The 27,775-nt window shown below is 42.8% G+C and overlaps 1 long non-coding RNA gene across 2 annotated transcripts; it reads left to right on the top strand.

Annotated features, from left to right (window-relative positions):
* The first annotated feature begins 1,849 nt into the window (after positions 1-1,849).
* On the top strand, positions 1,850-9,189 carry LOC118081947 (uncharacterized). Of its 2 annotated transcripts, XR_009557359.1 has the most exons (5): positions 1,859-2,158; positions 2,715-2,932; positions 3,569-3,893; positions 4,262-4,451; positions 6,411-9,189. It is a non-coding gene; the product is annotated as an uncharacterized LOC118081947 (long non-coding RNA). The 2 variants fall into 2 exon arrangements; XR_004692149.2 differs by having other exon boundaries at positions 1,850-2,158; positions 3,569-4,451.
* Positions 9,190-27,775: the final 18,586 nt, after the last annotated feature.

Here is a 27,775-nt window from a genome sequence, read left to right on the forward strand (position 1 = left end):
AACAGCTGACTTCATCATTTCACAGAGAGCACGGCTTCTTGTGTTTCTTCAAGAGACAAAAGGTAGCTAAAGGCTTACATGCTGTGGTTAAACCACTGAGCCTAGGGCTTGCTGATCAGAAGGTCGGCGGTTCGAATCCCTGTGACGGGGTGAGCTCCCGTTGCTTGGTCCCAGCTCCTGCCAACCTAGCAGTTCGAAAGCACGTCAAAATGCAAGTAGATAAATAGGAACCGCTACAGCGGGAAGGTAAACGGCGTTTCCATGTGCTGCTCTGGTTTGCCAGAAGCGGCTTTGTCATGCTGGCCACATGACCTGGAAGCTGTACGCCGGCTCCCTCGGCCAATAATGCGAGATGAGCGCGCAACCCCAGAGTCGGTCACGACTGGACCTAATGGTCAGGGGTCCCACATTGATAAATCTATTTTGTGAAGTACCAAAATTGTAATCCAGGCTTCAGAAATGGAATAGCTATGCCCAGCTCAAGGATTCAGCTAGACTGGTAAAGAAAAAGCGATTTATATGTGTTGCATGTGCGATATAACGTTGTGCTGCCAGATGGTGACACGGAGTCCCTTTTTTTCTCTACCTGTTTTCCCTGTTTAAATTTATAATATGTTTAACTGAAACGCTTCTTTGATGTGTGTAGATCCAGCCCAAGTTTCATTTCCTGGGTTACTATTTTGTTACTGCTCAGAACCTTGCAAACAGCTGACTTCATCATTTCACAGAGAGCACGGCTTCTTGTGTTTCTTCAAGAGACAAAAGGTAGCTAAAGGCTTACATGCTGTGTCTTCATATTCCACTGCTAGAATGATATCCAGGAACCATGCACTATCTAACACCTGTTGCGAATTTCCTTCTGGTTCATGAAGAACATCATGAATTACTGCTCCCGCTGTGTTAACAGGGAGCTGGGAGCTGGTGATGTTCTGAAGGCCAACCTGGGAGCTCACTGCTGAGACGAGATATGATTTGGATCCAGATCAGTTGTTGTTGGCATATGTCTGTCTCACAAGACAATGGAGTGTGCCTCCAGAGATGAAGTCAAACCATTGTGTTGGCATCACTGAAGTGACCTCCCTGGAGTGAAAGCCTGAGCAGTATGTATGGCTTACATACATACATACAGTTTAAAGTTATTGTATGCTAATAGGCTGGGAGCAGGAATGTTGAAACCCAGATGAAGAGGTACAATTTCTAGATAGCCAATGGACTGTGTCCTAGAACAGCTGGAGCCAAGCAGAAGTGGTGGTGCCAAAGACCCGGTGTGAGATGCTAAGTGTCAAATGTTATGGAAATTAATGACATCTGAGGGGGTACCACTTAACCATCCCTGATCTAACATGTATTTGGGAGAGCTATGGTCTCATGCTAGCTTGCATGCATGAAGAATTTATATATATAGTATATATCCACAAATGGATATCAGCTGTTTAGTGCAGTTCAATTTGACTAAACAAACAAGCCCCTTCTCTCTCTCTCTCTCTCTCTCTCTCTCTCTCAGAGTATCATGTTTAGGCACTGATGAAGTCATAGAAAATATATATATATGAACATTTTAGTACATCTGGGAAATTACTTGCAACAGTTGCCTCCAGCCGCTGAAATATTTATATTTAAACAAAGTTAGGAACACATAATTCAAAATTGTCTGGGCTTAATATATAATCCTCTGTGCATTTTTCAAATCTGCCTGGGCGAGACTGCCTCCATTTCAAAAGGGCAAGACTGCACAGAGTGATCCTTGCTGACATTCCAGGCACTAGCCGCTACTCATCCCATAGGAATTACTCAATGTGTTGGCTTCTGATCCTCCCAGACAGTATCAAAACAACCGAAGAGAGCATTGGCTAGGACAAACTTAAATGTACTTTACCTTATGTCCTATGTGAGAGAGCTACCTCACTCGCCCTGGCCTGTCGTTCTGCTTCCTAGATCAAGTTGTGCCCTTTAGATAGAGCCAATTTCACGGCTAAGGCTGGTAATAAGGGGAAGGGGGGGGAAAGGAATGTAAAGCTGGTGTTAGGAGTTTGAGGCTTCAGACCCCACAAGTGGAATTGGCAAAAGCTGAATTCCATGCTGTGCCTCTTTGCACAAGAAGCAGGGAAGATCCTGGATTTTCAGCCGAGGCAGCTTCCAGGCTGTCGCTATATTACAGGTAGGGATGTCCATTTCGGTTCCTCCCCATCTTTTTAAATTTTTTTATGTTCAATTCTTCACATTCACGAAGATTCACCAGTGGATTTCTCCCAGCATATACACCTTTGCATGCCGTTTTGCCTAATATGCACAGTTTTGCAAAACAATCTCCCCGGATGCATTATAAATGTTAATATATACTAATATATGGATTTTACGGGAGTTACCCTAGCATATACACTTCTGTACACATCACTTGGCTGGAGAACGCACTGCAAAATCCAGAGGAGTCCAAATTTCAAAGGATGGCTCTGATTCGGTTCACGTATAGCTTCAGAAAGTGTAAATTAGGAAGGCCTCTAAATGTGATCTGAATCGACACCCCCCCCAATCCCTAATTGCAGATGGAGTTCAGTCAAATATTTGTAAATTTAGGTTGTGCAAAAAGTGATTATTGTGTTCTTGTACAACAAACCTGTTTCCACTCCTGCCCCTCCTCCAAACATTTGGCAGTAAATGAGGAAATGCACTGGAAGTGCACTGGGATAACAGTTACTGTCTATGATCTCCTATAGCCTCCCTGCAAACAAATCAGAATGAATCCTCAGTTACCAGTAAACGTCATATAACTGCCCTGCAAACTTTGTGCAAAGAAGTCTGAAGTAATGCTCAACAAGCAAGTTATCTGCAGGCAGTCCCAGTCATATGGTTGCCTTTTGCTGTGGACTTCCCTGTAATGAAGTAAGATGCAACTTCTGTGCTTCTTATACCAGCCTGGGGATTGTATAATAAGGTAAATTCAAGGCTTGCTTCTTATTATCTTGATTGCATTCCCTTGTGTAAATGAAGCTAACTTCTTGGTTAAGTAAGTCTGTGTGTTGTAATTAGGGCAAATCTTACTCCATGTTAATCCTTTTGTCATTTGGGCCGAGTTACTGAGAAAGTGTACAATTGGTTTTTTGGGTTAGAGAGGAGGAAGACTTGGAGTCTGTGGACTTATCCCCACTTCCTCTTGTCTAGCAATTCGGGTTTTTCCAGATCGATGTTTGCTCTGATTTAGCATTAAAGAGAGGGGTTTCCCTGGGAAAACAGTGGGGAAAGGGGGAAACTGCCTGGATCCATGCAGAGAAAGTGCTGGTCAAGCGGAAAACTGCTCTGACCTATGCTTGCTAGGCATGGGACTAGCAGAAGTGTGAATGAGTCCTGTGTCAATGATAAAACCAACACACAAAAGGAATGCGACATATTATAATCACAAACACAATTTAATTGAGGAAGGGGGCTTGTTCATTCCATTTTGGAATGATAAAGTCAGAGATGAAAGGCCTCCTTATAATTTATTCACATTGGTTTAATACTCTGTCATTATGTAACCTTCTCTCTCCTCACCTTTCCTCACTCTAGAATATCACTTTTGGTTTTATTTAAGCTATACTATCCATTCTGAAGGAAATCAGCCCTGAGTGCTCACTGGAAGGACAGATCCTGAAGCTGAGGCTCCAATACTTTGGCCACCTCATGAGAAGAGAGGACTCCCTGGAAAAGATCCTGACGTTGGGAAAGATGGAGGGCACAAGGAGAAGGGGACGACAGAGGACAAGATGGTTGGACAGTGTTCTCGAAACTACCAACAAGAGTCTGACCAAACTGCGGGAGGCAGTGGAAGACAGGAATGCCTGGCGTGCTCTGGTCCATGGGGTCATGAAGAGTCGGACACAACTAAACGACTAAACAACAACAACAACAATTGGAATGTAAAATGCGAGGTTTTTTTCTGGGTTACAACTCAGTACTCCAGATAGTTCTCTGGGTGGCACAGATGCTGGTATTATTAATATTAATTTATTTTAGAATGTTTTAGGGTCAATTTAGTCCCAGCGGTAAAGCTGGAATAACTAGGCACCCACCTAGTGAGGGTTCTAACATTATATGAACACAGCTTAGAAGGCAAGACCAGGTCGACATGAAATGCTCGACTCCATGTGTAGCAAGTCTTACAACCCTGACAGTAATTCCTTGCAATCAAAACCTGAGCCCGAGAAGAATCTAAGGGATATCCAGTGACCCTCAGAGATGTGACATAAATATGCTCTTGTTTACTTCTCTGCTTTCTCTTCCACAGACTCTTCTCTTCTGCTACTTTGTCGCACTTACTGGTAAAGTCAAGCTGACGAGACTGACAGATTTACAGTATTTCTCTTTCATTTAATGGACATGAGACTGGGTGACTTCTGCCGCATTGATCCAAAGCAGCTCCTATACTTTCAGAAAGAGAATCACTTGAAGATCCCAAGCATGTCCTTTTTCTTCTGGTAATTTGTTTTTTTAACACCCCCCCCCCAATGTTAGCAAACTATACATGAAGTGGAACATGGCAGAATATCCCCAGTGTAAGATAAATTGTGTTGCAAGGCTTGGGACTAATTATCCTCCGCGACATCAGAGCTAGATGGACCAGAAAATAAAATGGTATCTTGTGGCTACAGAGAAAATTTGGCAGCAGCAGTCCTCCGTACACGATTAGATGGGTATCATGCTTGCTATTGTGGTCCAGCATTCGCTTGCAGGGTCTCTACGGGCTACATTTATTTTGTATTTGACAAGAACTCTTTGTCTTCTCCGCCGTGCGTATGCTCTATGTATACATTTGCTGGACTTTTCTCTCTGCGGCATTTAAGCTCCCCCCCCACCCACCGCCGCTGTTGACATGCAAGTGGTTTTATCTGGGCTTGATTAATTAGGAAGCACACTAGGCTTTAGCACAGTACCCACAATGGCAGCCTAAAGAACCATCCCAACCCCCAGTCGTCAAAGTAAAATGTGCATTACACAAGCGTACAATACAGTAAAGTTCTTTCAGGTGGCGTTTAATATAGAAGTGGAAGCTCCCAATAAATGTGCAAGTAGGTTTTCTACTGAACGCTTAGAGGAGTACGGTATATCTATGGAACAGAGATGCTGATGCAGCTACCAGGGCTTGGCCCCAGCATTCTTTGGGAGGTCTCAAAGAGGCAAGCATTGCAGTTCTTCATTAGCTTGGATAAAGATTTAAGTCAGAAGAATTTCCAGTTTACCTATTTACTGTGGGCACCCATCTGTCTTGGCAGACAATGGAAGAGTTTACCTATAGATTACTAACTTAACAACTGCCAAATGAGAGCTCCACATGCCCATGAGAACTCACACTGGGATTTTGAGGCTGTCAAGAGACTCAAGGATCCAAGCGGATTGAAAACCTATCATGATCCTTGTCTTCAACACCTGCCCAAACAAAAATTTATTCTTCAGCCAGGATAAATTTTCCCTGGCCACACAGTTGTCATCTAGTGAAGGTGTAAATGTTTCCTGGCTATTGTATTTTAATGTTTGCTTATCATAATTTGGATGGTGGTGAATCACTCTGGAATTCAGTGAACTGAAAGCAGCATAAACCTGATTTTAATCAATGTGTTACTATGCATTTTTATATATCTGCAAATGAACCCTAATTGCCAACTGTGGATAGAAGCTGATGTTGACTTTGGATAGGCTCAGAAACGAGGCAATCAGTTTTTTTTTTTGGGGAGGGGGCACCTGGCATTCTAGTTGAAGGTGTGGGGAAGTCAAAGAGCCAACCTGGATTTCACTCCTCTTCTTTGGGGGGCGGACGGACAGGGAGAAGCTATAATCCATATAAGGGACACAATTGTGGCATTTGGGCCTCAGACTAAACTGAATAGTGAATTGTGATGAAATACACATTTTGAATTTGAGGAGTATTTTATGAGTCTTTTGCAATGAAAGCTACCGGTATTTTACTTTCATTATTTGTACGGCACATTATCTGCCACCCCAAGTCTCTTTCACACAACAATCATGCGTAGAATTGGGTGAAGGAAGAGGAATTGGGATCTTTCCCACTGGGCCTGCCTCTCCCTGCCTTGCATGGATCCTTAAGGTTGGGTATTAAAATAAGGGCAAATCTTTCTTTCTTTCTTTCTTTCTTTCTTTCTTTCTTTCTTTCTTTCTTTCTTTCTTTCTTTCTTTCTTTCTCTTTGGAAATGCATTCTTCAAGGCAACACACTCTGCTTAAAACCCCCTAATCTTTTATTAATGTACATGGTCCTAAAAAGTAACTTCAGACTTCAGTAAGTAGATTCATATGCAGTACAGTATTTTAACTAACTGCGGAATGCGATCGCATATCCCTGAGCAAAAGGGACATGCTTGGGGGAGTGTGAAACGGGCCCCTTGGAGCTAAAACCGTAATCCTCTCTCTGCTCTCCCTTCAGTTTCTCCAGGCGATGCAGCTGAGGAAGCTTGAAGAACAGCCTCGCAACATCCGAAGAAGCCTGAACTTTCACGTCGGCACTGCAAAAATATGCAGGTGGCATTCATAAATTAGAATTTTCTAAACAGGGCCCTTGGAACTTGAGCAGTCATACATTGCAGTCACAAAGCTGTGAATTTTCTGATTTTTGTCACACTCTAATAAGATTAACGCCCCCCCCCCACATACGCCAAAGTTAAATTCACTCCTGCTGGCGGAATTGCAGAAGTAATTTCTCTGACAATAGAAATCTAAAACTTTTGAGATTTCCTGCCCATTGGGATGGAATGCAATTTATCAATTCCCATTAACTCCAGTCACCAATAAGAGATGCCTTTATTTTCCTCTTAGGGAGTATAAAATGCATACCACCTATATTTTATGTGCTGGCATGAATTTCTCCATTCAAATGGCAAAAGCACCTTGTTTCTGAAACCTCCCCTGAAAGAGAGAAGCATCACTTTTGGTAGCACTTCTTATTTGCTGTGCGGCTCTCACAAGCAGAATTATGAAGTGTGTGAAGTCTGCTTACATTTGACTGTGCCAAGACCCTTTGAGGTATTCCATGGGTGCTTTGGGCTTTTCCGGTCCCTCTCCGTTTTGTATATGCATCTTTTCTCAGCACCAACTTTTCCTAGACTATGGCCGCAGTCCTTGACTTGGGAGAAGGTCCCATCAAATATAGCAGGACTTACTTCTGAGGAAAAATACATAGGATTGTGTTGTATGGCTGTAATGCTTCACTTACTTAGGAACATAGGCAGCTGCCTTTATACTGATAGACAAGACTGCGCTAGATAGACCAATAGTCTGCTAGCTCAGTCTTGTCTACACTGAATGGCAGTGGCTCTCCAGGGCATAGCTGCCAAGTCTCCTGTTTTCCCCGGGAAATCCCCGTTTTTCCAGCTGTTCCTAACTTTGTTTTTCCCCGGTTTATTCTGGCGCGGCGCCATTTTGGAACTGGGCAGAGCTTGCTCAGAAGCGACTTTTGATGCTGCTCTGCCCAGTTCCAAAATGGCTGCAGTGCGACTTCTGGCGCGGCGGCCATTTGGGAACTGGGCAAAGCAGCATCAAACGTCACTTCTGAGCATGCTCCACCCAGTTCCAAAATGGCGGCAGCGCTACTTCCGGTCTGCTATTTCTGGCCGGTCCCTTATTTCTCTGACAGCAACTTGGCAGGTATGCTCCAGAGTCTCAGGTTGGGGGTACTCCTAGCCCTACTTGGAGATGCCGGGAATTGGACTTGGGACCTTCTGCATGCAAAGTGGATGCTGTGCCACTGAGGTATGGCCTTAGTGTGATTTTTGTTTAAGAAAACATGTCCAGGCTTGGGCTGCCCATGGAACTACAGTGGAGCTGTTCCCAAGTGAGTGTTTTCAAACTGCATTTGCATCTTTTCTGTCTGTGGAGCAACCTCTATAAAGGACACCAGAGAGGGGCAACCAGCTGTGGCTCCTGATGGGTGTTTATTGTGAGATTGGTGCAGCTCGTGCATGCAAGGTTTTCACAGCAGCCACACGACGCCACATTGGCATCCAAATGCCAGGCCACATTCCTCCCCGTTTAATCTGGATTTACCCTTTTGGCAAAAAACCACAGATAAGTTTTTTTTAAAAAAACTCAATGCTGTTGCCAACAATCTGTTTCCAGTTTGTGAACAGGCTGCTTGCAATGTTAATTCCCAGGCAGAGAGGACCTACTGCTCTGCAGATGAGGGCCAAGTTACATGTTACACAGGAGATAACTTGACTGGATATCCTGTCACATTTTGCTTGTCTGAAAAGCAGGTTCCACCAATTTGGTTCAGGGACATGAAGCAGAGGGGATTTAATCCTTTATTACATACCTAGATGCAAATCCCCTTGCCCCCTGCAGCTAATACAACTGCAGGTGTTGGTGAGTGTGTTGTATTGGGAACCAAGATCATGGCCAGTGGTCCCGTCACCTTCTGATTAGAAGGGGAAGAAATGGAGGCAGTGAGAGATTTTACTTTCTTGGGTTCCATGATCACTGCAGATGGTGATAGCAGTCATGAAATTAAAAGATGCCTGCTTCTTGGGAGAAAAGCAATGACAAATCTAGACAGCATCTTAAAAAGCAGAGACATCACCTTGCCGACAAAGGTCCGTATAGTTAAAGCTATGGTTTTCCCAGTAGTGATGTATAGAAATGAGAGCTGGACCATAAAGAAGGCTGAAAGCCGAAGAATTGATGCTTTTGAATTATGGTGCTGGAGGAGACTCTTGAGAGTCCCATGGACTGCAAAAAGATCAAACCTATCCATTCTGAAGGAAATCAGCCCTGAATGCTCACTGGAAGGACAGCTCGTGAAGCTGAGGCTCCAATACTTTGGCCACCTCATGAGAAGAGGTACCACTGCAGCAGGAAGGTAAACGGCCTGAAGAGAGATGAGCATTGCACCCCATAGTCACCTTTGACTTAACCGTCCAGGCATCTTTTACCTTTACCTTACCTCTCTCTGTATAAAGGTGATGAGGAGCTCCGCAGCCAATATGTGGGGTGAAGGGTGGATGACAGAACTAGATGTGGGGTGGTGGATGAGTGAATAAATTGATGGTGGAAGAAGTCCACTTTAATGGTCAGACAGCGTTGTAGGCTGATCATAGCCACATCTGCGACCCAGTGGCTGGCTGCAGTGGATTGCAGGCCTGCCTGCAGATTGGCCAATAGTAGACCGACCTGGGGGCTGGAGTTCCCCAGAGGGTGAGACCAACCAGCCAATGGGCATGTTTGGGTTCGCTCCCAGGGGAATAAATAGCCTGCCCAGTCATCCTCGTTAGCTTTTTGTCGGATCTCCCACCCTCCCTCCCTTTATCATATGGTTTTCCTTTCATGCTAAGACCTTGCTATGGACCTTGTAAGCCACCATATTTGGGGCCGGGCAGGAATTTTTCCACTTGGCAAATTGGCACCGGCCATTTGGTTTTCACCTACCTCATAGCAGTCGTCACAACTTTGTGAGGCTAGGCATTGGGTAAGCCTTGGGTGGAGGGGAAGTTGTAGCCTCTGCTGCCCCGCCATGATTAAGGGTACACCATTAAAGGGATTCACACGGAGCTGCCCCTGTCTGATGCCCAGGTGGTGGCTAGGGCCATAACACTCCACCAATGGGGACCCCTCAGGGGGGGACACCTATTTGATGTATGTCATAGCCCCCGCGGTGGTTTACCCTTGGATGTACTCCCAGCAGACGGGCTGGAGAAAAATAAATGGCTTCACTCAATGCCTATAGCAAACTATTCACATCTGTAATCAATGAAGTTGTGGCCTATTTGAGCCCAATCTATATGCTGCTAGCTTGTCTTGTTATTCATCATCTAAGGAGTGACAGGGTCATGGTGCCTTGGCATGCAAGTCAAAGCTGTGCCATCGCCAGTTTTCTTGGGGAACTTAAGAGTTAAAGCCAACTTCCAGGTTTCAACCAGGCCATGTTTGTTTTTTGAAGAAGTATTTTATTAAACCAGTTTTATATTTAAGAATATGGAGGCGTTACATTCTTCCATTTGATTAGGAAACTTGAGAAGAACAGAGGCTGATTGGATGTAAAACCTTCTCAAGGCAAGTGACTTATTGTAAACACTCTATATAAACTGGCTTAGAGTGTTGTTGTTTTAAAAAAATCTTCATCAGTAGCGTGTGTTAATGGCATGGCAGGTCAGGGGCTTGTGTCAAAGCATTTTTAAAAAAATAGGAAAAGAAACGCATGAGAGTTCAGAAGTGGGCTTCCAGAATGATTCATAGCTTGGAAAGCCTGGCTTCCAGCAAGATTGCTAAACTAAATAGAATGACCTTAAAACAGATGGTTAAGTGTTGCTATTATCACTGTTTGTTAGTGCCTCCCATGGAGAGATTTCTAATAGAGAAAAAGCATTACGATATTTTAGAGCTGGAAGTTGAAACTAGGCAAACTAAAACTGAAAAGAAGCAGCAAGCTTATAATTACAGAAGTATTTATTGGCACAAAGGATGTAACATGGTCCCCATCAAATGAGGTCTTTAAACCTTACCTATGCTGACCTCCTTTCTAAATGAGATTCTTGCATTCAGCCTGAAATTATAGTGTTGAAGTAATCATTAATAGGTTAAATCTATGACTTTCCCCAGACAGCCATTCACTTAATTTGCCATGTTCACTGTGGCCTTAAAGGACAAGCTCGGAAAGGGAAACATTGGAGATGAGTAACCCTAAGTAACTAAAAGAAATATGACTGGGGGATGAGAGTTCAACTTCGGGGACAAAAGAAAAAGGTGCTTATAGATATGAATGAATCTATTATTACGGTCACAGACCAGTTCCAGCCCACATAAAGTATCGAGGAAATCATAAAACACGATAGGGATACATTTGAATTTGCAATCAAGTATAACAGGGACAATACAAATATAACAACAATTATAAAAATATATACAGTAAATTAAAACTTAGTTACTAAAATACAACCTAAAATTATTGTTTAAGGCCTTAATCATTATGATAGCACCACTTGTTCCCTGTGTTTTATGGCAGTCACGCAGGATTTGGCTACTCATAATGTGATCTCAGGATCCTTATAGATATTCATACACCAACTCCCCTGTTTTGAGAGAGAAGATCTGAATGGTTTTTTTTTTTAAATGCACTTGTCTGAAGACACTTAGAAGCCTTCTGCCTGCACCATCAGGGTTCCTGATGGCAAGGAGACTTCTCTGCATTTCAAAGCCCCCTTTAGACTTCCCATGCAACTTGAGAAAGTTGGGGATGGAGCAGGTTGGGCCGGCACACGCAAGGACAGTTGGATGGCAGCTTGGGGCTCCACTCTTCACCTGACCTCCTTCTGGCTGCCACTGCCTACGGCCATGGAGAGGGGGAGGAGCAAGGTCATTGTGGTACAAATCCACCCGTGGAGCCACACTGGCATTCCTGATAGTGCTTTTGCATTCTGCCAACCTCACCTGCTTTCTCTTATTGGGCACAATACCTGAAGAAAGGTTTTCATCTCTTTAGAAAGTGAGGGGATTTGCATTAAGTTATCAGGACCATCAAACACTTGAGATCAAGGCAGCTTCAAATTATTCCCTCTCTAGACATAAGGACCGAACAAGTGTTAAAATTTCAGCCAAACACTGTTAAGTAGTACAACTGAGAGTCCACACCCAGTAATTTACCAAACTTTGGAAGGGCTGGAGAAGAACATCCCTTGGGTCCAGGATCTCAGTGGCGGGTTTCACATACCCCAACCTGCTAACCTTGGGACTGTCTGCATTTTTTAAAAAATCTATTTGCAATTCAGACCAAGCCTGAGAACAGTTCTTAGACTGTTTGCATAATGATGGGCACAGTTGAATTTCAATGACTGCTTGAAAGGTCATCTCTCCCCCTGCTCCGCCCCACGCATTTCACTTAATGGAGCTGCTTTACTTTAACTTGTCCATTTTACTTTAACCCTTATATATTGTTTCAAGCGTTTGAAGCTATTACTCTATTGAAACTCTACATGAACTGAAGAAACATAACTGCCTCCTCCATGGGTGTTAAACTTTTCTGTTTTGCAAGAAAAACAACATATTTGGACCCCTTCTCTCAGTAATGATTAGACATTCTGGATGCCTCTCCTGAGGACATAGCTCACAGCAACCAGCAGCCATTTTTGCAATCACATCAGCCATACATATCCCACAAAAAACCTTCCAGCAGAACTTGAATACTCTCCCCTTCTGTGGATTCCAGGAACTGGTATTCAGAAGCATTGCTGCCTGTGTTTCAGTGTAATTGGCTTATGAACCTGTAGAGGTTATGGGCACCACCTGCTGCTATAGTCCTGCTCTCTCCTTCACTTATAGCTCCTACATAGTTGTAGAAGTGAGAACAGTACCACGGAGGTTTCTCTAAGCCATCCTGTAGACAGGAGAAAATGGCGCACAGAAAATATAGCATTGTGGAAATATAAGCAGGAGGCTGCTAGGCGAGAGCCAGCCCCCATTCTTGTGAATCCCTTGTAAAGAATTTGGATTGATGTGTATATTGCCCAACTGCTTCACGACACTTTGGGGGCCAGTTGTCTTCTAAAGCTGCCATCAGTGCTGACAAGGATGATGCAATGCTTTTTCGATCTTGCTTCCCAAAGTCTCGCAATCCTGCTTTCCCCCTTGATTTATGTAGAGTTGAAGCTGCTGCTATTAGCAGATCGATTCCTATACCTGGTTCTAATCCACCGTGCCCAAAGAGCTGGAATTTTCAGCTGCTATACTTGTTTGTTATTAGACTCGCTCCAGAACTTTTATAGAAAAGCATCTCTTGCAGCATGTTGCATTACAAAAGGGAAGCAGCAGTCATGTGGATGCAAAGGTGCTTACCTTGTTCCACACATCAAAGGAGAATGCATATTCTTCCTCTCCCCCCACCCCATCTGCACAGATCACATTTATGGGGAAATAGGACTGTGCCTGCTTGCCCATGTCCTTCACCAGCCCCCTCCCCATTCCATGCTAATGGAAAAGGGTAGGATCACCTGGAGAAATGGATGGGCGTGTAAGAACTGGGGGAATGTCAGAGAAAAAGCAAAAAAAGAAAAAAGTTCTTCTCTGGCTCAGATTCACAAGCTCCATAAGCTTTGGAGCTTTAACACACATATTGTATTTGAGGCAAGCACTGCAGTTACCCAAAACTATATTTCTGTGCCTGAGATATGTGTGTGTGTGTGTAGTGGGGGATTCTGAGCATGGATTGCCCCGTCAATTACATTAAATGGCAGCATTGGCAAATGCCAGAGATTCTGAGGGTAGGGTAGCAAAATGGCACTGAGAAGCAGCAGCTGGAGAACACAAACAAGGAAAGAACAGTATTGGAACAGTGAAATGTTTGGCAGGGTAGAATCTCGACTGAAGGGGGGAATTAGTTAAGCTACTTCAAATCTGCTAGTGTTGAAGCAAGACTATGTAGAGGGGCTCAGTTGAAAACAGAGTTGGTGAACTCTGGCTCAAATTTGGCCTTATTTAGGGAGGCCTTGATCGCTCTCTCTCTCAACTCAGGGAAAACCTCACAAAAGGGCAAAAAATGAGGATTCTATATGTATTATTAACCCAGGGATCACCATTTATGGCATAATCCGGGAGCAAGTGAAAAGATGAATGGCAAAATATTTATGTCCCGAGTCAATTCATGTTACAGGCCAAGAAGTTAAGTAGTACCTTTGGTTGTCCAACAGGAGATACCTTTCAAATAAATTTTGAAGCAATTTAAATGTGACATTAATGGTGTGAATTTATCATTGTGCTAGTCTGAAGAAAAAGTTTTTGTGGGACGCGCAAATTACATTGGGGCTTCTGGTTTTCTTTTGTTTCAACTTTTGAAGGAATAGAATGACGGAGCTTAGGAGCAGTCACTTTCCTGTGTGCCTTTGCTGTTCTAACATGCCACAGCATTATTTATTACAATCTGAATGCAGCCCTGCCTTCCAAACAACCTGCTTTAAATGCTGTTCAAGCAAGCTAACCAGCTTCTCTTCTTCTCTTGTCAGGTGGGAAACTCTAATGAGCACCTGTGAGGTCCAGAGACTGCTTTCACCTGCCGTCTCTGCTGTGGTCAGGGGTGTTTTTTCAGTCGGAACTCACCAGAATTCAGTTCCAACAACTCTCTCTTTTTTATTATTAATTTTTTATTAGAGAGAAAAAAAGATTAAAATAATTATACATACATACATACATACATACATACATACATACATACATACATACATTATCTTACATACATCTTACATCCATCATCTTGCATACATCATTTACCGGTACTTACTTTAAATCACCTTCATAAGATCACAATTAAAAGCAAAATTTCAACTTATCATCATCCCCCTCCACCACCCTCCACCCACCACATGTGCTAGACTTCCAATCACATAATCTGTAGTATTACTTCTCTATTAACGTCTTTTGCATATTATTTCCTTTATACATATTTCTTATCTTCTTTCCCATTCAACATTTCAATACCACATTCTTTAACTGTTATATCTTGTGATTTAGTTCATCCTCTATTTTCTTATCTCGGGACTAATTTTGGGACTTCTCTTAATTTGATAACAGATCTGGTTTTTCAATATATATATTTTAAAATATTCTTTAAACATTTTCCATTCTTTTTCTATTTTTTCTTTTAGACCCTTCCGATGTTTCCCATTAATCTTACCACATTGTAATATTCTATCAAATTTGCTAATCACTCCCCTTTCATTGGTATTTGGACGCTCTTCCAGTTCTTTGTTAACAGTAACCTTGTGGCTACTGTTATATATAGATATAATGCTTTATCGTCTTTTCTTAAATTTTCTGGGATTATTCCCAACAAAAATCCTTCTGGTGTCTTCTTTACAGAGTATTTAAACATTTTTTTCACCCAACAACCCTCAGGTGGGTGGCATTGCCATTACAGTGGTACCTTGGTTCCCAAACTTAATCAGTTCCGGAGGTCCGTTCCAAAAGCAAAGCGTTCCAAAACCAAGGCACGCTTTTCCATAGAAAGTAATGCAAAACGGATTAATCCGTTCCAGGCTTTTAAAAACAATCCCTAAAACATTAATTTAACATGAATTTTACTATCTAGAGCCATAAAATAATAATAATCAATGTAATAATCAATGTAAAAGGGACCCCTGACCATTAAGGTCCAGTTGTGACCGACTCTGGGGTTGCAGTGCTCATCTCGCGTTATTGGCTGAGGGAGCCGCCGTACAGCTTCCAGGTCATGTGGCCAGCATGACAAAGCCACTTCTGGCGAACCAGAGCAGCGCACGGAAACACCGTTTACCTTCCCGCTTGGAGCGGTCCCAATTTATCTACTTGCACTTTGACGTGCTTTTGAACTGCTAGGTTGGCAGGAGCAGGGACTGAGCAACGGGAGCTCACCCCATCGCAGGGATTCGAACCGCTGACCTTCTGATCAGCAAGCCCTAGGCTCTGTGGTTTAACCCACAGCGCCACCTGCGCCCCCCAATAATCAATGTACTGTACTATAAAATAAATAAGACAGTATTGTAGATGATAAAAATTATTTTTTTTTCTTACCTGCACTGATGATAGTCATTGTTTGGATGGAGGGCTTTTATCCATTTCCCCAGTCAAGTCTCACAATCAATCAACCAGTAGCTGAACTGGGTTCTACACAGCCGCAAAATCAAATTAACTGAAAAAGCCTCCAAAACAAAAACGCTGAACTTAATCCATTCCGGAAGTCCATTTGACTTCCAAAATATTCCAAAACCAGAACACTTTCTTCCGGATTTTCGGCATTTGAGAATCAAGTCGTTTGAGAAACAAGGTTCCACTGTACAGGTATAAGAGAACAAGCGAGGCATTTGTGGTGAGTTCTGGTACCTCTTTTTCTAGAAAAATAGCACTGGCTGTGCTCCATATCCATGATCTGGAAAGCAGACTTGGTTGTCCTCCTCTGAACCTTTTCAAACTCTGCAATATTCTTTTTCAGATGAGATGTGAATTGTGGTTGCAAACCATAGATTTGTAGAATGGCATTTTGATATCAGAAGTTTTATTTCCCCTTTCTTTTCTAAATCCTTTACAGCCAATCTAGACTGTGGCACTGAGTGCCAACTTCCTCCTCTTCAGCATTGCACTTGCAGAACTGAGCAGATGAAGGAAGATGAGGACAAAACTAGAATTAGTTGACTCTGATGTCACTGGTCAGGTTCCACCCTAACCCCCACCCAACACCAGCCCTGGGATTGCTGATATAGAAGCATCCTGGGAAAGGAAAACCTAACAGATTTTTAAGGCTGCACAATGCTTATGGTTAGTGGTAAGGGAGAAATTCAGTTTGGTTTGGATTTTAATACAAAGCTACCTGGTTTGCACTTCCCAGAACAATAGACAAACCAAAGCATAGTTATCCTGCAAAATATGCACTTCTCTTAATTTTTGTAGTGCAATTCTTCAACCAGATAATGTGTATAAAAATACTTAGAAGAAAATGTGCATGTATGTAAAAAATACATATAAATTGCATTGTAGTGTGGGAAACTGTTTGCAAAAGTGTGCATAATGGGTAAAATTGCATGCAAAAATGTGAACATTAAGCAGAAATGTGCAGTAAAATGCTTGCAAAAACTTGTGAGGGCTTTTTAAAATTTGCAAAATTCTGGAGAAATGTTGCCAAACTGAATTTATGTGGCGGGGGGGATGAGAAACTGAGAGAAACTGCAATTAACTGATGTGTCCACCGCATCTATAGTTGAATGGGCAGCTACGGAAGCCCAATCTGTTCTGTTTTGCACCCAGTTCTTGTGCAACAGCATTTTGCTTAACATTTCCTAATTTTAACACCTGGCCCTACCTTGAGCATGTTCAATAATATGTCTGTATGGTGCCACTGTTTTGCTGGTAGAAACAGGTACAGCTACCGTGCCATTGTGCCTGAAGCTAACTTCAGGCAAATTTCTGCTCTTTGTAAACCTTTCCCACACTGTGAGTTTCAGCAGAGCAGCTGCAAAAGAGCTGTGCAGAACTCCCTTGCTTTGGACTCGTGTCTTATTTACAGACAGAGATACTTCAAAGAACTGACAGCCTCACCTGACTGGACTATCAGGTCAAAACGAACAACCTGCCAATTCTTTAGCTTGGACTTTAGAAAGGTTGCCATCCCCTTCCCAATAGCCCTTTATAAATCTTTTACCAAAGTTACTGGCACTTGCAGAACTTCAAAGGAATTGTGTTACAATTAGCTACATCTTTTCTGTCACAGAGTCCTATGTCAGTGGGAGGCTTGCCTGAGAAAGAAGCAATAGATCATATCTTTAACCAGCATTTAATCATCATAACCTATCTAACTTTACATGAGAGGTTTCACTCCAGGTACCATGAAGGGCGTTAGGCAATGTGGTTTGTGCAGCAGCAGGGAGACAGAGGGGCAGCAGAACCCCCAATGGAGGAGGAGGAGGAGAGGAGTTTGGATTTGATATTCCGCTTTATCACTACTCTAAGGAGTCTCAAAGTGGCTAACAATGTCCTTTTCCCTTCCTCCCCCACAACAAACACTCTGTGAGGTGAGTGAGGCTGAGAGACTTCAGCAGTTGCATGTGGAGGAGTGGGGATGCGAACCTGGTTCACCAGATTATGAGTCCACCGCTCATAACCACTACACCACACTGGAGGGTAGGAAGGTAGGAGGGTAGGAAGGCAGGAGCATTTCGTTTCAAAAGCATACATTGCAGGCACTTTCCTGGCTCTGCTTGCCACAACAAAAGACAGCAAACCAAGAAAAAAAAGAAAGTGGCATTTTCATTAACTGTACCAAAAAAATGTTCTGTGGCATCACTCAAGGTAACAATGTTGGCCCATTCATAGATAGATAGATAGATAGATAGATAGATAGATAGATAGATAGATAGATAGATATAGATATATATATAAACACCCTGTGATGTGGAAATTGTTTCCCTTTGGCATGAGTCCATGTGTGAATTAAATGAGCAGCTCAGTACATTTTGCTGCCTGAGGTAAAGGACAAGATGAAACTTCCCTCAAGGCACATAGGAGAAACCAATCTGACTGGTTGTTGAATCTTACTCCAGTATTGCTGCAAGCACAGGATCTTCCACTGCACGTGACGGCGGCAGGCTAGTGTAGGGGATACAGGGTACACTCTGTCCCCTCCCCACACCTCAGCATCAGCCACCTGAGGCAGCTGCTTTACTCTGCCTCATTGTAGGGCCAGTTGCACAAGTCTATGTTATTTGAGTGGCACCCTTCCAAATGTATGGGGAAAGATCTGCTCAGCCAAAATTCAAGTTGGTTGGTTGGTTGGTTGGTTACTGATTCTTGTCTCCTTGCTTTTATTCCGGCTTGTTCTTGTAACTATTGTATCTTGTTGTTATAATGATTGTATTTTCAGCCATTTTTAAAATGCTGGTCTATGACCATAATAAACTGATTGGTGCATACAAACTGTCCTCATGGGCGTGGGATCACTCACAGAGTTCTTAGATTGTGTGTGAGAGAGAAGGGGGAGGGGGGGAGAAAGGCCCCTAATCTGCTTTTTCCTTGACTCAAGCCTACAGTGGTACCTTGGTTCTCGAACAGAATCCATTCCGAAAGTCTGCTCGACTTCCAAAAACGTTAAAAAACCAAGGTGTGGCTTCCGATTGGCTGCAGGAGCTTCCTGCATTCAACTGGAAGCCATGGAAGCTGCATCGGATGTTTGGCTTCCAAAAAAAGTTCTCAAACACTTCTGGGTTTGCGGCATTCGGGAGCCAAAACGTTCGAGTTGCAAGGCATTCAAAAACCAAGGTATGACTGTGTATGATTGAGGTAGGCTTCCCCTTGGAGTCACTGAAATTGAGCCCCTCCTGCCCCCTGTCCATCAAATGTGCCTCCATATCTGAGACACTTTTGTGAAGCCTGGGTCACAAACTGTGAGCTCCTTGGATCTAAATGCGGCAAAAAGGTGTATAAACCAAAGGTTGGATGATGCGGAGCTATACCAAAATTGTCTAGCTGGCGGGGGAGTCTGCTCGCCGTTAAATATCGGCATAACCCCTATTTACCGTGCTCCATTCTACTTAACATCGCTTACGGCCGCGTCTCATCGATATGCCTTCATTAAAGCTAGGTTCAATGTTTTTCCAACTAACGTGCTGAGACATAGATTTACTAAGGGCCAAGTCTCTTCAATGTGTGCTTGCAAAATGAAATCAACTGAATCTTTACACCATGTTATGTTTATCTGCCCTATGTACAGTTCGGCTCGTGCTAGTATACTAAACTCCATAATCCAGCCTATGGCTGACAATCCAGTTGACCTTCAGCTAGCCTGGGTTCTTCAAGATGTGGACCCTTATATTACTCTAGAGATTGCTAAATTCCTAACAGCCATCCTCTCGTACAAGAGACGGAATGGAATGTTAGCTGATTATTGATAGTTATAAGAATTTTTAAAAATGACATCAGATATTGATTTTAGTTTAGCGCCTTAATTTTTAATCTTAATCTTAAACCTTCAAGATATGTTTTTTGAATTGTTAATATTTGTCCTTGTGAGCTGTGAATTGTGTTATATTATCTGTGGTTTGTACAAGTCCGCGGTTTTTATTTGATTTGTTTTGTTGTGTTTTATGATGGGCGTAAAGCCGAATAAACATCTTTACTGTGAGCTCCTTGAACAAGCTTTTGCAAATTCCTGTTTATCAGGCTCCTTTTCCCCCGAGATTAAAATGGAGCCTAAGAAAAAAAAAATAGCCAGCCTGAGATTTGAGAATAGGAAAGGATAGAAATCTAGATTGGATTGGAAGTGTTCACAAGTAAACATGAGAACATAAGAAGAGTCTGCTGGTTCAGGCCAGTCTAGTCCAGCAACCTTTTCTCACAATGGCCAGCCTGTGGGAAACCCACAAGCAGGGCCTGAGCACGAGAACATTCTCCCTTCCTGCAATTTCCAAAAGCTGGTCTTCAGAAGCATTCCTGTCTCTGACCATGGAAGGAGAATGTAGCCATTGTTAGCCTTATCCTCCATGAACTTACAGTCTGTATACAAATGCCAAGACCACGCAGACTCATTAGAGTGAAGCAACTGAAATGTATCCCATGTTCCCAAATGGAAAATTGTGCTTCCTGACTCTCTGTGGAGCACATCCCAGTTACCTTCTGGATTTGTGGGAGTGGTAATTTCCCAATAAGCGAAGATTGCAGCTGATCCTAATTGCATCGAACGCAGGTCTCCTTTGGCATTTTGCGCAAGAGTAACAGGCAATGTGGATGAATTAATGCAAACACACCAGATGGCTCCTGATTTACTAGAGCTCTGGTGAGGCAGCTTTTGGAACGGTCTGCTTACAAAACTGTCTGTGGAAACGGCAGAGGATTTATAGCGCTTTCAATATGATACTTTATCACCCCAATGGACTTTTTTTTTTTTGTAAGGAGACTATATCTAGCCAACATCAGTAGGGATGTCTGGTGAAGAATAAGCAAGACAATCATGGAATTGGGTGGTGGTTATTTTGGGTGTTGTTTTTTTCCAGAAAAGGGCATTTTATGAGGTCTCTAGATTGTGAATTCATCTATATTACTTGAGCAATGGCCATTTCTTAGCTATCGGATGGCCTCCTATGAAATATACTGTAACATCAAGGTGGGGGGAGGATTCTTCTTCCTTATTCCCAGTAGCCCATTTATCATTGCTTGGTCTTCCTGGACAGATAGATCCAGGGGCTGCCACTGAGGGCAGGCAGCTGAATCCAACAAGTGCAGGTTAGACTTTTCCATTCCCCAAAGTGAAGTAACTGGGCAAGATGTAATTAGATTGCTCTATTGTCCCAACCCCACGACAACCCCACTTATTTTGCATGGCAGTGAAGCTACAACCCCTTTGCCACACAAAAACCTTCTGGGAATACCATGGCCAGGAGACCCCATTTCAACATTAGAATTATGCCATTCCTATTCAAGGGTCTCTCCCTGTTTCTAAGAGGCTCAGCAATTGTGGCATCCCTGTAGTTTTGCCACATTGTTCATTCTTTCTTCATAAATGAACTCTGAACTCCTAGTTCCAAATCTCTCAACTTTGTCTGCATATTTCTTAATAGGCAGACAATTTTCAGAACATTCTTGATTTAAATGAAAAGTGGGTGGGTGCCCAGTTCACAGGGCAGCTATATAGCACTGGGAGGAAATAAACTGTGGCTCTAAATATCAAGCCAGTGAATAAAATTTCCTATGAGTCAGGATTTATTTCACATTTAATTGGTGCATAGTAAATTATATGAGCTCGGGACACCCTATAAATGACTAAGTGATTAGTCCATTTTCTGCTACACCTCCCAATTTAATATGCACAATTTTAATTAATGGGATGTTTTCCTTTCTTCGTTCCAAGACATTAGGAAAGATAAATAAAACCAAGACTTCTAGTGTCTGTGACACCCCACTTGGGTGCCTCCCCAGGACTCAATAGATCACAACAAATTGTTGCCATCTATTTATCCTTCTTCCAGCCATGTGACACTGTTTGTAACCAGGTCATTAAGAATGAATATCTGAAGTAAGAGGCAATATCTGAAGTAATAGCAAAAATTCTCCTGCATTTTACTCCTGTCTTTCTGGTCTACTGATTTCCCAAGTGTTTTTTTTTCCAAAGAAGGCAATGTTGTCTATTATAATTCCTTTTAGAATGCTATGTTTTCATCATTTTTCCCATTAACTTTGGACTGCATCCCTAATTCTTAATGTGTCTCTGACCCATAAAAGAATGCTTTAGGATCTACAACACAGAGAAGAGCAGTGGGGAGTGATGCTGGGAGTTGTAGCCCACCATCTGGAGGGCACCAGGTTGGGGAAAAGCTGAAAGCCCTGGTTTTGGTGATGTAAGAGGGAGAAGGGTAAGCAAGGAAAGTGTTTGAGATTCATTCCAGCTTCATTCTTTTAGCACACACTCAGGCTAGGATCCTAAATGTATTTACAAGTAGACAAGTCACACTGAACTCATTTCAATCTTACCTCTGAGCAGACATGTATAAGAACAGGCTGTAAGAACGAAATCTCCTTCTCAGAACACTCAGATTCGAACTGCACCTTACAGAGGAGATCCATAAATGGACCTCTCTCTCTCTTTTGCTAAGAGCAGGATCTGGACTAGGCTATGGTATGGAAAGAGGATGGAGTGGTCATGCATTCTAATTCACAGTCCTCAATTTGAAGGGCTGACAGAGGACAGTCTTATGTCTGAAGAGTTTGAAGTCTGGCTGAGAGAGAAGGAATCCCAAGAAAAGAGAGCAGGGACCTTGAAGTTGCTCTGGCCAGGAGACTCAGCAGGCACACAGGTCACTTGGTCACAGTCTGTGATGAAATCTGTTGTAATGCTATTTATTTTTTAAAAAATACATTAGCATATATATATATATATATATATATATATATATATATATATACACACACACACACACACACACACACATGCACATTTTATGGCAATCCATGTTCTCATTCCCCCACAGTGTGTGTGTGCGCGCGCGTGTGTTGCGCTTCCACATTTTTATGTGTAACTGGTTGAACCCATTTCCTCCTATGTTTTGTTTGTTTAGTCGTGTCCCACTCTTCGTGACCCCATGGACCAGAGCATGCCAGGCACTCCTGTCTTCCACTGCCTCCCGCAGCCTCGTCAAATTCATGTTGGTAGCTTCGAGAACACTGTCCAACCATCTTGTCCTCTGTCGTCCCCTTCTCCTTGTGCCGTCAATCTTTCCCAGCATCAGGGTCTTTTCCAGGGAGTCTTCTCTTCTCTCCTCATGAGGTGGCCAAAGTATTGGAGCCTCAGCTTCAGGATCTGTCCTTCCAGTGAGCACTCAGGGCTGATTTCCTTAAGAATGGATTGTTGTTGTTGTTTAGTCGTTTAGTCGTGTCCGACTCTTTTGCTTCTTAGGCACTTCATCTCCAAGTATTCCTAGTAAATAGGCCTCTGTTTTTTTAACAAACATATTTTTAAACATTTTTTTTCATTTCATTGTATATCATTTCCCAGAAACCTTTTTACATGTCCACCACATATGAAAAAAACGTACCTTCTTTATCTTTACATTTCCAACATAGGTTAGATGAATTTTTATACATCTTAACAAGTTTTACCGGCACTAAATACCATCTATACATCATTTTCATATCATTTTCTTTTAGTGAACTGCATGCTGTAAATTTTAAATTCCCTTTCCACAGCTTTCCCCATGATTCAAATGGTATCATATACCCTATATCTTGTGCCCAGTGTTTCATTACAGCCTTAACCTCTTTGTCTTTCATCTCCCATTCCAACAGTAGTTTGTACATTCTTGATAAGAATTTCTCATTATTTCCCAATAATTCCTTTTTGAACTTTGAGAATTCCTTCCCAAAGCCTGTCCCTTTATCACCTCTGAATATGTCAATCAATTGATGGTATTGTAGCCAATCTGTTAACAGAAAATTTATATCATTATATTCCTTCACCTTTAACTGATTTTCTGATTCTGTTAACAGATCTTTATATGTTTCCCAATTTCAAATTTTCCTTTTTGAAAGATATTGCTTCCAGTGGGGAAACTGTGACGAGTACCAGAGCGCACAGAAATGCCATTTACCTTCCTGCCACAGTGGTACCTATTTAGCTACTTGCACTGCCATGCTTTCGAACTGCTAGCTTGGCAGGAGCTGGGATAGAGCAATGGGAGCTTGCTCCGTTGTGGGGATTCAAATCGCTAACTTTCTTATCAGCAAGCACAAAAGGCTCAGTGGGTTAGACCACACTACCCCCCACCCCCAGGCCTAAACTGTGAATATTATTCTGGAACAACAAATATGAGAAACCTTTTTTACTTAAAAAAAATGCATGCTTCATTTAATGGCAAAGCATTAATGTCCGCTGTGCAATCTGGATGCAAGTATGCATTGCCTTGCACTTCAATAGGAGGAAAAGTGCATTAACATTCACTTTGGGAACGGTTTAATGATGAGTGATTGATGCATTGCCAGCTCATAAAATCCGATCAGTATCAGCTCATTAGCAAGAAGTTGAACTGTATGCATTGTTTTGATACACCCACCCACATGCACATGATAAACAACACTCAAGACGGAGCCTGCCTTATTAAAACATAAAATATTAATTCTGAAAATCACTCTTTGAAACTGAGATATTGACTACATAATACCATATTCTCCTTATTCGGATGTTGATGTTGAATGAGGCAGACATTTTGCAAATGATGGATAAATGGTAAAATAGTTACAGGTATTACTTCCCCCAAAGTCACATATATTCCAGTTGATCCAAGATGGAATGACGGTCTCATTCACTAATCCAAAGAAAACATGTTAACAAGATGCATTGGGAAGAATTCAATCTAGCTCTATAAGAATTGTTCCATCACTGAAAGCTTCTTAGCTTGCAAGAGGAAATGATTCCTTCTAGGAGTGCCAACTTGAATGACATATGGGGCGGGGGAAGCTCAGCCCAGCCCTGCATAATTGATCACATGATGTGGCGCGCATTTGAATGGCAATGCTCATGTAACTCTGAACAACTTCAATCCAAATCCCTACCTGCAGCAGGAGTGCTCAAGGAGGATTATCTAACTGCAGTGGACCTCATGTAACTCTGAACAACTTCATTCCAAATCCCTGTTGTCTCTGGGCCATGGCAACTGCATGAACATTCCTAAAGAAATCTGAATATTTCTGAATATTCCTAAAGAAATCTTGGGATCTGGAAGAAACATATGGTCTGCTGCAATTTTCCGGCCAACCAAGGGTTAACCTTATTTATTTAACCATGAACAGTAGCAAACCTTTATGCTTTTTTGAAAAAAAATGTATAGTTTGAAGCTCTTTTCTTTCACAACATAGCAGAATATCATCTAGACTAGCAGTTCACAAAGTGGGCAGTAACCGCGCCCCCCCCCCCTGGGGGGTGGGGAGGGATTATCTAAGAGGCAAGGCGAGATGTTGCTGAAAGTGCAAAGACTCTGGAGTTTTGTAGCATGTCTCAGTTGAGAACCTCTTGTTTCCAGCAGAGAAAGTGATTCATATGCACATTGACAAAGAGAGAAAGCTTAGAAGGACAGGCACCAAATGGTCCTGTTTGAAAGCCCCAAGGCCTGTGGAAGGAGTGCTTTGAAGAAGAACACAATGACAATACAGTGGAGTTTAATGTGACAGAACTGCTGGGGCTGGGCAACTTCTTCCATACCCCAAGTGGGTTCTTGGAGGCCTCTTTAGGCTTTAAGCAGTCAATTAAAAGCAATTCTCTTTCATTTCTGACAGGTTTGGGCATGTAGACCCATTTAAACGAGCTCAGGTAAAACAATTGGCAAAACAGACTGTGACCCAGGCAGTTTCCACCTCTTTTTCTCACATCGTTTTAACTTGTAAAAGCTTGCTTAGTTTTCTTCTTCTTCTTTGGTCAAAAAGCTTCTTAATCCTGAATCTGATAAATACAGTACCCCCCCCCCCTTTTAGATGAATTAAGCCTTCTTCCCTGAAGATGAATTGGCAAACGTAAAGAAATTTTGCAATGTGAAGTTGATTGTGGCTGCAGTCCTGTTTGTGTGGCCAAGTACAAAGAAAGCAGCAGAAAGTAGGAGGAGGACTCTCATGAGGCATAGCCTGTGCAGCAAGTTAAACCCTCCTGAAATTTCCCCTTCTGCAGAACAATTAAAAGTGCAGGAATCTAGCTTCTTTTGTGTTTGGCCAGCCTAGGACATTTACCCAGAAGACCCATTGAACTTAGTGGGACTTACTTCAAAATAAATGTTTGTTCCTAGCATTGCACTGTTAGTGGTGGGCAGAGTCATTCAAATCCCAAATTGCTATGCTGGGGGGTGGGGTGGAGTGGAGAGGAGAGTTCTTTCTGCCCAGACCTGCCCAGACCAGCCAACCTCTGCTGTGGGGGGAGATCCATCATTAGTGGCTCAGCCTTGTCAGAGAGGAGCACCCCAATGCTCTTTCTCAAACATTGAACAGGTAGAGTCTCCCTACAACCAGCAACATTTCCACCAGGGGTAGGTACTAGAAACCCCCCCAAAAAAACAGGGCATTTCAGGGGCAGGGAGAGGAGAGTGCTGGTCCACCACAGGGCCATCCAGTCCAACCCCCTGCACCACACTTCTTGGCAGCAAATTCCACTGTCGAACAGTTCTGACTGTCAGGAAGTTCTTCCTAATGTTTAGGTGGAATCTTCTTTCTTGAAGTTTGAATCCATTGCTCCGTGTCCGCTTCTCTGGAGCAGCAGAAAACAACCTTTCACCCTCCTCTATATGGCATCCTTTTATATATTTGAACATGGCTATCATATCACCCCTTAACCTTCTCTTCTCCAGGCTAAACATACCCAGCTCCCTAAGCCGTTCCTCATAAGGCATCGTTTCCAGGCCTTTGACCATTTTGGTTGCCCTCCTATGGACACGTTCCAGCTTGTCAGTATCCTTCTTGAACTGTGGTGCCCAGAACTGGACACAGTACTCCAGGTGAGGTCTGATCATCTAGTCCAACCCCCTGCAATGCAGGAATATGCCACTGTCCCATACAGGACTTGAACCTGCAACCTTGGTGTTATCAGCACCTCACCAACTTAGCTATCTCACCCAGGACTGATGAATTCACTGTTTGTGATAAGCTTCTTCTTTCGCTGTATTGAGAGTAAAACCAGATACAATACTGTGAAGTAGTTAAGATGTAAGTGATGAAGCTATGGTGGTCTTTGACATCTTTGTCTTCTTGACTGACTTGGTGGAACACAAACAGTAACGTTAAAACGGGCCTTTGTTTGATCCTGGAAGCAGCAGTGGAACAGAATGGAGGAGGTGGTCTCTACAGAAGGCTGCCTGGGAAAAGCATATCTGCTCAGTTTTATCTGTGATGAACAGTTACATTTCGTTTTCATCCCATTTCCATCTAATCTTGAGAAATTTGATTGAATGTTGCTGCGTTTGTATTGTCTCTGTGCAAACCACTTAGGGGGCTTTTATTCTATTAAGCGGTATCATTTTTAATTGATAAATGCAATATAAAATCCTGGAGGCAGCTGCTCATATCCAGCCTCAAGGCTCCTTTGCTCATCCTCTTCTCCTACCTATTCTGGCAAGCAAGACACTGAGCGAAGCAGGGCATTCCGAAGGGGAGGATGAAGGCTCTAAATGGCTGCATTGTTCAAGTAAATGATTTAGGTTGGCCAATGGGAAAATAATGAAGGGTTTCTGCACTAATTGTTTTTCAGAAGAGGAATTCATGCTCAGGGTTGGTCCCACCATTGGGCAGAGTGAGGCAGCTGCCTCAAGCAATGGATGCTGCAGATTGAAAGGCTTTTTGGGAGCCAGAGCCTTGTACTCTCTAAAGTAGCTTGTAGCCCTCAGTTGCAGCGAAGGATGCTGTTCTGTCATCTGTAAGGTTTAGCTGAAAGTCCCTAAGGCTTCTGTTCAGTTGAGGGCACCATCTTGTCCTACATTGAAGGGGGTCAAGATGTCTTGGACCAGCCCTGAGTGAACTTTAAGAAATCCCCCACCCTTTCTCATGCGTTCACCTATTCATCAAAGACAGCTCCATTTAGTTCGCGTTAGAACAGGCTTGCTCAAGGGTCAGGGAGACAGGCATGGCAATGTATAAATGTCTGTTAAAAACTCACACCTTCAGGCTTTCATTGCCAAAATGATCTTCAACCTCAACTACTCTCTGCTCCTTTTCTCTTGGGTGTATTTGATTTAATGAACTATGCGACGAGTTACTGTAGGCACTGTGGAAACACATTATCGTCAGTACTACCACCATCCCCACCAGGCAGGAAAGTAATTACGTGACAGCATA

This window comes from Zootoca vivipara, chromosome 3, assembly GCF_963506605.1.
Source record: "Zootoca vivipara chromosome 3, rZooViv1.1, whole genome shotgun sequence".
Lineage (NCBI taxonomy): Eukaryota > Metazoa > Chordata > Lepidosauria > Squamata > Lacertidae > Zootoca > Zootoca vivipara.